Here is an 11,803-nt window from a genome sequence, read left to right on the forward strand (position 1 = left end):
ATCTTTGGAATGGGACCCAGGCAACAATATTTTCTTAAAGCTTCTGGAATTACTCTAATATGCAGGTAAGGTTGAGAACCACTGCTCTAAAGGAACTCAGTGTCAACTGTTTGGGAGCCCAGTTCCCACAGATCAATATCTCAGCCAGAGCCAGACTACCCCTGATAATCTCTGATAAGTTTTGGGATAAAGTCGCTGGGTGGCAAAGGTGAGGGATGGCATGGACATGAAGCTGAACCTTCAAGGTGAAGACGATTTAGAGAGGTGGACAGAGTAAAGAGGCCATTTCAGGCAGGGCCAACCCCGTGATCAAGGCATGGCCAGAGGGAGAGCAGACAGTAGGTGTGGGAGGACGGGGAGGAGTCTGCTCTATTTTGTTTGCCTGATTCTATGCCCTCTTCCCCTGTACACTGATTTCTCAAAAGCAGGGCCTGTGTCTGCTTTGTCTCTCTTTTCCCAGAGCCAGACATGCCATTATGAACCAGGAAGGTGAGATGTGAGCAAGAGGCTTTAGGGGCTGTAGGTATAGAGTGTGGAAGCAACCGGGGGGAGGGACTGAATACTTAACCCCAGCTCTGGCTGCCTTCCCTCCTCCATCCTGGGTTACTAATGCCCCATGGAACAAGCAGACAGGTTGTATTTCTGAGTTTCTGTTTGGCAGAGAGTGGGAAGGAGAAGGATTCTTGTTCTAATTTAACCCCTGTATTAAGGATTGCAGCTCCAGCTCCCGGTGCAGCTTGCTCTGTGCCAGGATGGGACATAAAGACCTAGTCCTCCAAACTCCTTGGGTGTGTAGTCTGATCACTGATCCCTGCTTTTGATCAGCTACTCTAGATAGCTGGGACCTGCTGAGGTCGGCCATTGTTCCAGCACCCCTTGGGCAAAAGTGGCAGAGGAATCTTAAAGACCTCCTCCACATCCTGGGTACTCTCTTGAGTGACTAAATGTAGGTAGTCCTTTTCCCCAGGCCCCACCCCAGGTTACTGTACGGGGTCTCTATTTTAACAAACTCCCCAGGATATTTGCAAGTGGATTAAAGTTTGAGAAGCACTACTTTATAATAATCATCTCTCAATGACTTCTCAAAACAAATAGTCCTCAAAACCACGGAAAACAATTAAAAGTCTGCAGTAACTGGGCCAGGGCTGAATCAAGAAAAGACAGCTTCAAAAGCCATAGTGGTTCTCGCATTTCTGCTGGCCCCTCTTCTACCTCATCCACAATATGGGATTTTGCATTCCTATTGTGGGTCCCTGGAACATCCAGCGGGAGCAGAGGGGCCCCTGTGCACATACGTGGGTGCATGTGTGCCCATGATGGTCCATAAGGTGGGAGTCTGAGGGACCAAGCCCGGGAATGTGTCTCAGGCTTGTGCCCCCAGAGTTTGTCCTGAGGCAGAGAAGTGGCTTGCAGACGGCTGGGACAGTGTGAGAAACAAGTAAGTCAGAATGGCCTGGGGAAAAGGACTACCTGCATTTAGTCGCTTAAGAGGGCACCCAGGATGGGGAGGATGTCTGTTTCAATGGGAGTAGAGGGTGCATCCCTGGAACTCAGTAAACTCTAAGTAGGGAATTCCCAAGGCTGCTAGCCAGCACAAGCCCAAGAAATAAAGCAGGCTCCATGGTTCCACACAGGCTCAGATAAGACCGAGTTCCCCGCCCTTCGCATTTTCCCTTGGACTGACCTTGATAGGAGGGCTGAGCTCTGAAGGAGAGCACCAGCCAAAGCAGAATCAATTGGTAAAGACTGTGGAAAGGGCTTTTTGCTTTGATTTGTTTCTTTGGTTAGCTCCTGGCATTCGAGAAAATCTCTGTCATAGCACTAATTGGACACAGGAAATAGCTCAGGGACTAAGTCCCAGAATTAACACTTTAAAATGTCTGATAAGGGTTTAATATCTGGAATATATAAAGAAATCCTACAACTCAGCAACAAAAAGGCAAACAACCCAATTTAAAAAATGGGAAGAAAACTTGATTAGTCATTTCTCCAAAGAAGATATACAAATGGTCAACAAGCACATGAAAAGTTGTTCAACATCATTAGCCATTAAAGAAATGCAAATCAAAACCACAATGAGATACCATTTCACACACAGTAGAATGGCTACTATTGAAATAGATGTAAAATTACAATGTTGGAGAGGATGTGGAGAAATAGGGACACTCACTCGTTGGTGGGTATATAAAATGGGCCAACTGCTGTGGAAGGCCATTTGGCAGTTCCTCAGAAAGTTACATATAGAATTACCATATGACCCAGCAAGTGCACTTCTAGGTATAGACCCAAAATGTTTGAAAAGAGGGACTTGAACAGATATTTGCACACCAGTGTTCATAGTGGCATTATTCATAATTGTCAAAAAGATGGAAGCAACCTGTGTCCATCAAACAATGAATGGATAAATAAAATATAGTATATATATATATACACAATGGAATATTATTCAGTGGTAAAAATAAAATTTTGATGCATGCAACAACATGGATGAATTTTGAAGACATCATGTTTTGTCAAGAAAGCCAAATATAATAGGATAAGTATTGTGTAACCTCACTGTTATGAAATACAGTAAGCAAAATCATAAGAGTTAGAATCTAGAATACAGGTTACCAGAGGATGGGGTGGGGGTAGGAAAGGTACAGAGTTTCTATTTGAGTTGGTCACAAATTTTTGGTGATGGATGATCATGATGGTAGCACAACATGGTGAACATAGTCAACAGCACTGAATTATATGTTTGAATGTGGTTAAAAAGGGAAATTTTAGATTATATATCTGTTAGAATAAAAATTTTAAAGAGATAGGACTGTACAACACAACAGTGAACCCTATTGTAAACAATGGACAATAGTTAATAGTACAATTATTAAAATGTTCTTTCATGAATTATAACAAGTGTACCACAGTAATGCAAGGTATTGATAATCAGGTGGTATATGATAACTCTTTGTTTTATGCATGATTTTTCAGTAAACCTACAACTCTAATTTTAAAAAAAAGAGAGAGAAAGAGAAGAGAGATACAGTGGCAGTTAGAACCAGGTTTTAGCAATGGAAGTGGTAAGATATTGTCAGATTATCAAATTGCTGGATATATTTTGAAGGCAGAACTTCCTTCCATGCCTGAAGGATTAGATGTGGGTTATAAGAGAAAGAAGAGTCAAGGATGACTCCAAGATATTTGGCCTGAATAACTGCAAATGAATTTTGCAATAAAGAGGAGCAGAAAAATGATGAGGTAGAAGGAAGGTGAATGAACTAGAGGTATGAGTTTCGACTTGGATGAATCAAAACAATGTTAGGGAAAGCTCCAGAATAATACATTCAATATAATACAATTTGCATAAAAGTTTAAGACATGCAAAACAGTATTGTTTAGGGCTACATACATGTGGTAAAAGTATAAAAATAAGTCTGGAATGATAAATGGTGTTCGGCCAGGGTTGAGCATCATCTGGGAGTGTCACACTTTTAAATGTCCTTTTGCTCAGGCCAGAACCTAGACCAATTAAACCAGAATCTCTAGGGATGGATTCAGGATCAGTATTTTTAAAGTTCCCTAGGGGATCCTAATATGTAGGCAAGGTCAAAAACCACTGCTTTAAATTTGAAAAACAATTGTGAAATCTTTGAGAAGCAGAAAGAATTTTCCCCTTTTTTACCTAGGCCTTGGTCAGAGTGTCTGTTTTGGAGTTAAGCAAGAGATCCTCCTGCCCTAATTTCCATGCTGTTCAGCTATGAAACATGAACTAAATAGCCTCTCCCAAGAGGCAGTTGAGTCCAGACTGTGCTCTTCTAGTACCAGTTTCTGCTAAAAGGAACTCCTTGGAAAAAGGGCTGATTGCAGCTTGGGGCAGAAAATGTGCAAGAAAAGCCCAGCCCATCTTGTCATACCAGATATACAGCAAACTCTCAAAGGTCACTGGGGGCTTGTAGAAGGAAAGGACATAGGAGTCCCCTTGAATGGGCTCTCACTTCCAAAGATGGGACAATCTGAGCATCAGTAAGAATAATTGCCATGGATGAAAACACATCAGGTATATTTAAATCCATGAGTTCATTCCAATCCTTAAGACAAGCTTTGGATGATGCTAAGAAATCAACTCATTTTGAAACCTGGTAAATAAAGAAAAAGAAGTAAGCACAATTATTCTGCCTTGACTTCAGGGTGACCAAAGAGTTCATGAGAGAACATTTCTCATTACAGAAGTACTCATTCCAGCCCGGGGCCAGGACAACTGGCGTGGGCATGGTCAGGGGCAGCCAGTGTGAGCGCCCTTCTTACTGGGTCCTGTGCCTCCCTAATCCATCCATGGAGCAGCTGCCTGCAGAGCTTTGCTCTCAGCAGATGCCTCCAACTCCTCTGTTTTCATCCAGCAAGAGGTGCTGATCTCATTTCCTCCTCCAAATGCTCCCCCCAGCACAGACTGACTTGGTCAAAATCTTGATCCTACCCCTTCCCTATCCAGAGGGAAAACAGTTCTGAGGGAACCCGGTAATGTGACTCAGAGATGGCCAGGAGCAGCTTTTTGATAGGGAGAAAAGAGCCCTAAGCTAAGCATCCAGAGCTGGGCAACCCCTTTGCCATGGAACCTTGAGCTGATCCCTTCCTACTTGGGCCCACTTCTCCATCTGTACATGCAGGAATGTTCTAGATTTGGTAGCCACAGGTCCTACAGTTTCCACATTAGAGCCAAACCTTGTCGGGTAGAAAGGGGTTTTCCTCTGGGAACATGGCTTTGGCCACACAACAGGGCCCTAGAAGGACCCTCTATGCATCTCACCAGCCCTTGCCCAAAGCCCTCCATCCAGGAGGGCTTACTCGGAAACTAATGAAGCCTAAACCGCATGGCCCCTCCCTTGCTCTGGCCCCTGTAAGGGCAGAGAGGGGTTGGCAGTGGTGGGCTGTTTTAGGAGGGGAGAAAAAAGTTAGGTGGTAACCAGTCGGCATTTCCAAGTATTTCCGATGACTTTTCTAACGAGATCTCAGAAGAAAGGGACCTGGATCTCCAAGGCTCCATCCAGCCGTTTCTTTCCTCACTCTAGTCACTTTCATGCCTAATTCTGTATTTGTAATTTTATATCCCTTTTCTTAAAGAAGGGCCCCCTAACCGTATATGCTTCAGCCCCTACCTTTGGCTCAGCCCCCTGGGCTTGTCCTCTTTTGACAAAGGAGAGAAGTGATGGCTGAAGGCTGGTGGCGACTTCCCCAGCCTTACTGAACCCAGGCTGGCACAGGGCTCTGGAGGAAGCCCCCTCTGGAGTCTGACTTCTCACGTGGATGCCCCCGGCCTTGAGATGTTGGGCAGCTGGTCACTCCCCTCACGTTGGTGCTTGGGTTCCCTCTGCACGCTGGCCTGCCTGTCACAGCATAGAAGGTGACCCTCTCTGCCCTCTACCCAGCTGTCCTGTCGTTGGGCCAGGGAGCCAGGGCCTAGCTCACTCAGGGGAGCTTTTTGAAAATGGCACTCTCCAGGATTCAAGCATAAACATAACAGTCAAAAATAATTGTTAAAGAGGGGTCACCCCAGACAGTCCTCCACTTACCCACACACCCATGGCGGTGACAAACCCTGGCCATGCCATGCCTCTGTGCAGCAGCCCTATGCTCACTGCCAGCACGAAGAGCTGTGGCCCCACATGGGATGTGACATCTCAGAGCAGCTCTGCCCCGAACCCTCTCCCAGGATTCTCCTGCTCACCCAGGAGCTCAGGCAGACATCCCCTCAGTACATGACAAACTCCTCACTCTCTCACAAGGCCTGGGGATTCAAACCCACATGGAACATGCTTTGTTTTGTTTTGGTAGTGGTGGTTTGTTTTTTGGTACACTATTTTTATTGAATTATGATATACATACAGTAAAATGCAAAAGTCTTAAGGGTGTACTTTGATGAAGCTTTACAAATGAACCTGAGTAACCATCATCAGATCAAGAAATAGAACTTTACCACTACCACCCTCCACACCCCCCAAAGCTCCCTCATGTTTCCTCCCCACCATTACTACCACCCCACCCACCCACCCCGGTAGCCGCAATTCCAATCTACCACCATGGATCAGTGTGGTCAATTTTTGTATTCATATATATATATATGCAATCATATAGCACAGGCTCTCTTACATGTGGCTTTTTTGCTCAACATTGTGTTTGCAAGAAAAACCTATATTGTTATAATGGTTATAAACTGTTCACTCTCATTGCTTCATTTTATTCCATTGAATAAATATGCCACCATTTATTTTTATCTGTTTGTTGTTCATGGGCTTTGGGGTTATTTCCAGATTTTGCTTTTACAGAGTGCTGCCGCGATCATTCTTGCACATGATCCACATGTCTTTTGCTGAACCTGGTTAGTTTCTACCAAGGAGTAGAATTGCAGGATCACAGGGTAGGCAAAGTTTAGCTTTAGGAGAGATTGGCAATCAGTTTTCCAGAACGGTAGTACCAGTGTACGCTCCCACCAGAGGCCTGGTTGCTCCGCATCCTCACTGACACTTGGTATTTTTGGTATTTCACTTTTAGATCTCTGAGGAATGGGTAGTGTATCGCATTGTACATGTGTTTAACAGCTTTTATTGAGTAATAATTTGCACACCATAAAATTCACCCTAAATAGTGTACAATTCAATTATTTTTAGAAAATTTACAGAGTTGCACAGCCATCACAAACCAGTTTGGGAACATTTCCATTGCTCCAAAAAGATCCCTCAGTGCCCATTTACAGTTAATATCCATTTCTATCCGCAGCACCAAGACACCACTGATCTGCTCTCTGTCTCTGTACATTTGCCTTTCTGGACATTTCCTTTAAATGGAATCATGCAACATGTTTGAGGAACTGACTTCTTTGACTTAGTGTTATGTTTTTGAGGTTCCTTCACATTGTTCCTTTTAATTGCCAAATAGTAGTTCATTGTGTGGCTAAACCACATTTTATTGTCCATTCACCATTTGATATACATTTGCATTGTTTCCACTTTTTGACAGTTATGAATAATGCTGCTTTGAGCATTCTCATACAAGCTGTTGGTAGACATATGTTTTCATTTCTCTTGGGTAGATACCTAGGAGGGCAGTTGCCAAGTTGTATCATAAACTTACGCTTAAATTTTGAGAAGCTTCCAAACCGCTTTTCAAAGTAGGAACATAGGTTTTACATTTCTATCAGCAGTATATATGTAAGTTCCAGTTGCTCCACACCATTGCCAACACTCAGTGTGTGTCTTATTGATTATAGCCATTCTAGTGGATGTGTCATGGAATTTCATTTTCATTTCCCTAGTGACCAATGATGTTGAGCACTTTCTCATATGATTATTGGCATTTGGAAATTCTCCTTTTTGAGGTACCTGTTTAAGATATTTTTTCCTCATTTTTCTCTCAGGTTGTCTTTTTCCTATTGATTCCTAGGAACTTTTATATTTTCTGGATGCAAATCTTTTGTCAGGTATATGTTTGTAAGTATCTTCTCATTCTGTGGTTTGCATTTTCACTCTCTTGATAGTGTCATTTATCAAACTGAATATTTTATTTTTAATATAATCCCATTAATTAATCTTTTCTAATTGGTGCTATGTCCCTGTTTAAGAAAACTTTGCCTACTCCAAAATTATGAGCATATTCTCCTGTGTTTTCTTCAAGTAGCATCATTATTTTTCACCTTTAGGTTTATAGCCCATCCACAATAGACTTTTGTGTATGGCATGCAGTGAAGTCAAGGTACCTATTTTTTCCCCATATGGATATCCAGTTTATGGAAATGTATGGAAATTTTATAGGAAAAAAAGCCATTCTTCTCACCTGTTGCCCCAGCATAATAACCAACAACAGCACCTCCTTTAGCTCTCCAGAAGGTCCCAGTTTGGAAGAAAAAGCATGTGATCGCTCTGCTACAGACTTGCAGTAAGCTAAATAAGACAGGAGTCATGAGCAGGTACCAAACATGTGCCTGGTGTGGTGTTGGGCATTTTCTCTGCCCTAAACGATTTAGTCCTCGTAACCCTTGAGGTCGATTCTGTCATTCCCATCTTCCAGGTGAGACACTTGGGTATCTGAAAGCTGAAGTCGCCAAATGGAGGTGAATTCTGTGGGGTTCCTGGACAGCCCTTTCTCTGTCCAGTTGGCCTGTGCCCAATGAGCCTGGGCCAGGGGCTGGCAGCCTTCCAGGCGAGGGAGTTCATGAGGGCAGCCCCTCCTGCTGGCCCCAGCTGGACCATGGGCAGAGCCTGGCACAGACACCTCCCAGCCCCAGGCCATAGCAAGAAGCAGTTGCCCCTCCTTCCACTGGCTCCCAACAGGACTCGAAGCATTCGGGGAAACCTTTCCAAATCCACACTTTGTCTAATGTCCAATTTAGGAAAATTTAGACAATTAACATTTATGTCAATATTCACCTATTAATTCTACAGTCGATAAATCACACTTTAGTAATTTTAGCAAATTACTCTGAATGAACAATAAACATTATAGCTAATCAATTGCACTCTCCTCGATTCCAATGTTTCAGTCTCATAAATCTTTCAAACGCCTTTAAATATTAACAAATAATAATATAATCGTCGCAAAACTAGATCTGTATCATCTTACTAAAACTGATTTCAAAATGCTAATCCATGGATCTAAATTTGTTTATTATTTCAGCCCGCGTCCCCAGGGCCAGGCAGGATAGACAGGGCATGCCCCTAAACTGCGCAACACTGCCCTCTGCTGGGGACCTGGGAGAGCTGGCCGTGCCCCATCTCCAAGTAGAGACTTCTCACCCAGGGTCCCCAGGCTCTGTGTTCAGTCACTGGGCCAGGAGTGGGCCCTGCACACAAAGTCAAGCCCACGTGGGTTGGCCAGGGGCCTGCAGAGCCTGGCACAAGAGTACTGCCCAGGAAAGAATGCAAATGATGATGGCAACCCAGGGCAATCAATCAGCAACTCATTTTTGGAATGTGCTACATTCCACGAGAGGCAGTGGGCAGAAGCCAGGCAGGAGCCCTGAGAGGAAGCTGTGGTGACCAGTTGGCCAGAAGCAGAGAGAATGAGACCTCAGGGTCAGAGCTTGGGTTTCATTTCAAGAAGTGGGTGATGGATGTCGGGACAGTGCTGCATCCTGACCCCTCCACACCTGTTCCAAAAGGGCCTGGCTGAGAGGCTGCTCTGGTGGTTTCCTATTTCCCTTCATGTCTTCACACAGGCAAAGGGAATGGGCCAAAGGTGCTTGAGGCTGAGGGGATGGCATGTGCAGGGGCCAAGTGAACAGGTAACAGAAGCTGATCCAGAGATTTGTGTGCCGGAGTGAGGGAAACAGAATCAACAAGGGATTGAACTGTGAGGCTGTTGCAAGGAAGGCTTTAAACCGACATGGGGAGCTCTGAGATGGGATCACCCTTCAGTTGTCTGGCAATCAGGCAAGGGGGCTGGGTCTTTGTAACTCCCTCCCACTGACCATTCATTGGACACAGACTGCACCCCCGACCCCCACCACCATGGATGGGGAAGCCTTGTCAACTTCCTTCTGCAGGGGCCATTCCCTCTTGAGCCATCAGCTTCTAACAGTTGGCCCAGAAGGGCGGTCTGCAGCAGAGGTGACCGGCTAGGTCACTGAGTGTGATGAGACAGGATTGCAGCGGCCACACGGGGCCAGGCTGGTCACCCTCGGTAGAGTGGGAAGGAGTCTGCATTCAGTGGAATGAACTTCTAAGGGTTCAGAGGGAGGGGAACTGAGGGGATCAAGTTTTCACTGTAGAGAGGAGAGAGTGCTCAGGAAGAGATCCAGGCTGGCAATAAAGATGTATTGTGGCCAGTATATAGGAGGCAGCTAAAGGCCCGGGAGTGGCTGAGACTCAGAGAGCCAGAGGAGATGGGAAGGGGCAGTTAGCAGAGTTGGAGAGGAGCAGCAACAGTTACAGGGAGGAGAGAGCAAGAGACTCAAAGGAGACCAAGGAGGAGCTGGGTGGGATGCACACTAGGTGGTCCTGAGGGATGCACAGAACCAAGAAGCAGCTGTTTGCTCCTCCTAGTTCCTGGAGTTGCAGAGCAAAGGCTGGGTGTCTGTCTGGCATGAGGCTGTCAAGGAGTTCCCTCTATGGGCTGGAGGGTGGCCCAGAAGAAATGCTGGGCATGCTCCTGATTTGAAGTAAAACATGAAGAGCAAATAAAACAAATAATAATGCTTTTCCGCAATCGCTTCTTGCTGTCACTGGCCCTGGCTGCACTGCTGGCTTTCCTGAGCCCCAGCCTGCAGTTCTTCCACCTGATCCCAGTGTCAACAGCTAAGAATGGAGAGAGCAGCAAGAGAAAAAGAGAAGCATGCCAGACCCAGTGATGGAGCCCCCCCAGGATGGACCCCATTTAGGAAGCTCTTTTGTATTGGAACATCCCAAGTGTGGCTGAGCGCAGCCTGAAAGGTCATGCCCCGAATCATTTTAAGCTGGTCTCAGAGCATGTGTTCATTCACCATAGGAACAGGTACCCACTTTACACCATTCCCAAAATGAAGCAACCAGAAATTGACTGCACTCTGCTGGCTAACAGTAAACCATATCACCCTAAACTGGAAGCTTTCGTTAATCACATGACAAAAGGGGCCACAACCTCCTCTTACACTCCCTGCCTCTTTACCCCAACCATCCCGTGTGGGAGAGCTCACGAAGACAAGAGTCGTGCAGCAGGTGCAGAATGGTCACCTGCTGAGGGACATCTATGGAAAGAAGCATAAACTCCTGCAGAGTGACTGGTCCCCAGACCTTTACTAAGAGACCACCTGGAAAAGCCAGACTCTACAAAGTGAGCTGGCCCTGCTTTATAGCTTTCTCCCAGATTTTGACAGGAAGAATATTTATTTCAGGCAGCAGCCGAGTGCTCTGTTCTGCTGTGGAAACTGCTATTGCCCTCCAAGAAACGAGTATCTGGAAAAGAAGCAATGTCATCAATAGCCAGCTAGAGAAGATCTATGGGGAGATGGCCAAGGTCGTGGACATCCCCACCAACAGCTCCTGCCACGACCCCCATAGACGCTATGCTCTGCCACTTCTGCAACAACGTCCATTTCCTGTGCACCAGAAACAGCTGTACTGACATGGATCACTTCAAGGTGATCAAGACACATGAAAACATTGACCATAAGCAGCGTGCAGTGGAAGGTGGGAAAGAAGAGATCTTTGCCCTGAACTCTGCCCACAATGTCACTTTGTCACCAGTTCTCAGTGCCTTGGGCCTCACAGAAGCCAGGTTCCCAAAGTTTGCAGCCAGGTTGATCCTTTGAGGTAAATCCTGATGGATTTTTAAATAACTTTTTGAAAGAGCTTTGTTACTAGATGGTTAAATAATCTTGATAAGGTATTTTATATATTAGAAGCAATTACAATTAAGTCTGTGCTTTTTGAATTAATGGTGCTGGTTCTATGTAACAAAATGTAAAGTGCAAGTGAGATTCTCCAGGGTCACTGGCAGTCCAGGCTCTTCTCTTTGTTTTTGTTCAGTGTTGCATTTGAATAGGTCTTTTTCTATTAAAGCAGCAGTAGCTGTTTCAGAGAAGCCAAGAAAAAAGAGAGCTCAGCAGTGTCAGACGAAGATTGGAAAGCCCTGCATCCCCTCCTCCCCCCACACACTTAGGGACAAACCAGTGACTTGATAGGCGCAGCGTTTCAGCAGACTACCCCTAGGTGGCAGTATGCGCACGCCGCATCAGCTGTCCAAGAGAACTCCCCGAGGGCACCCCCTTCTCCTGTGGGACCAGCTCAAAGACCCCAGAGCGGCTGGGGGCACAAGGAGAAGCAGCTGGGATGCCTGCAGCACCCACCTGTGCTCT

General features: G+C 45.5%; 1 pseudogene; it reads left to right on the forward strand.

Moving 5' to 3' along the window:
* The first annotated feature begins 10,296 nt into the window (after positions 1 to 10,296).
* LOC119509946 lies at positions 10,297 to 11,257 on the forward strand (annotated as a pseudogene).
* Positions 11,258 to 11,803: the final 546 nt, after the last annotated feature.

This window comes from Choloepus didactylus, chromosome 15 (assembly GCF_015220235.1).
Source record: "Choloepus didactylus isolate mChoDid1 chromosome 15, mChoDid1.pri, whole genome shotgun sequence".
NCBI classification, from domain to species: domain Eukaryota; kingdom Metazoa; phylum Chordata; class Mammalia; order Pilosa; family Megalonychidae; genus Choloepus; species Choloepus didactylus.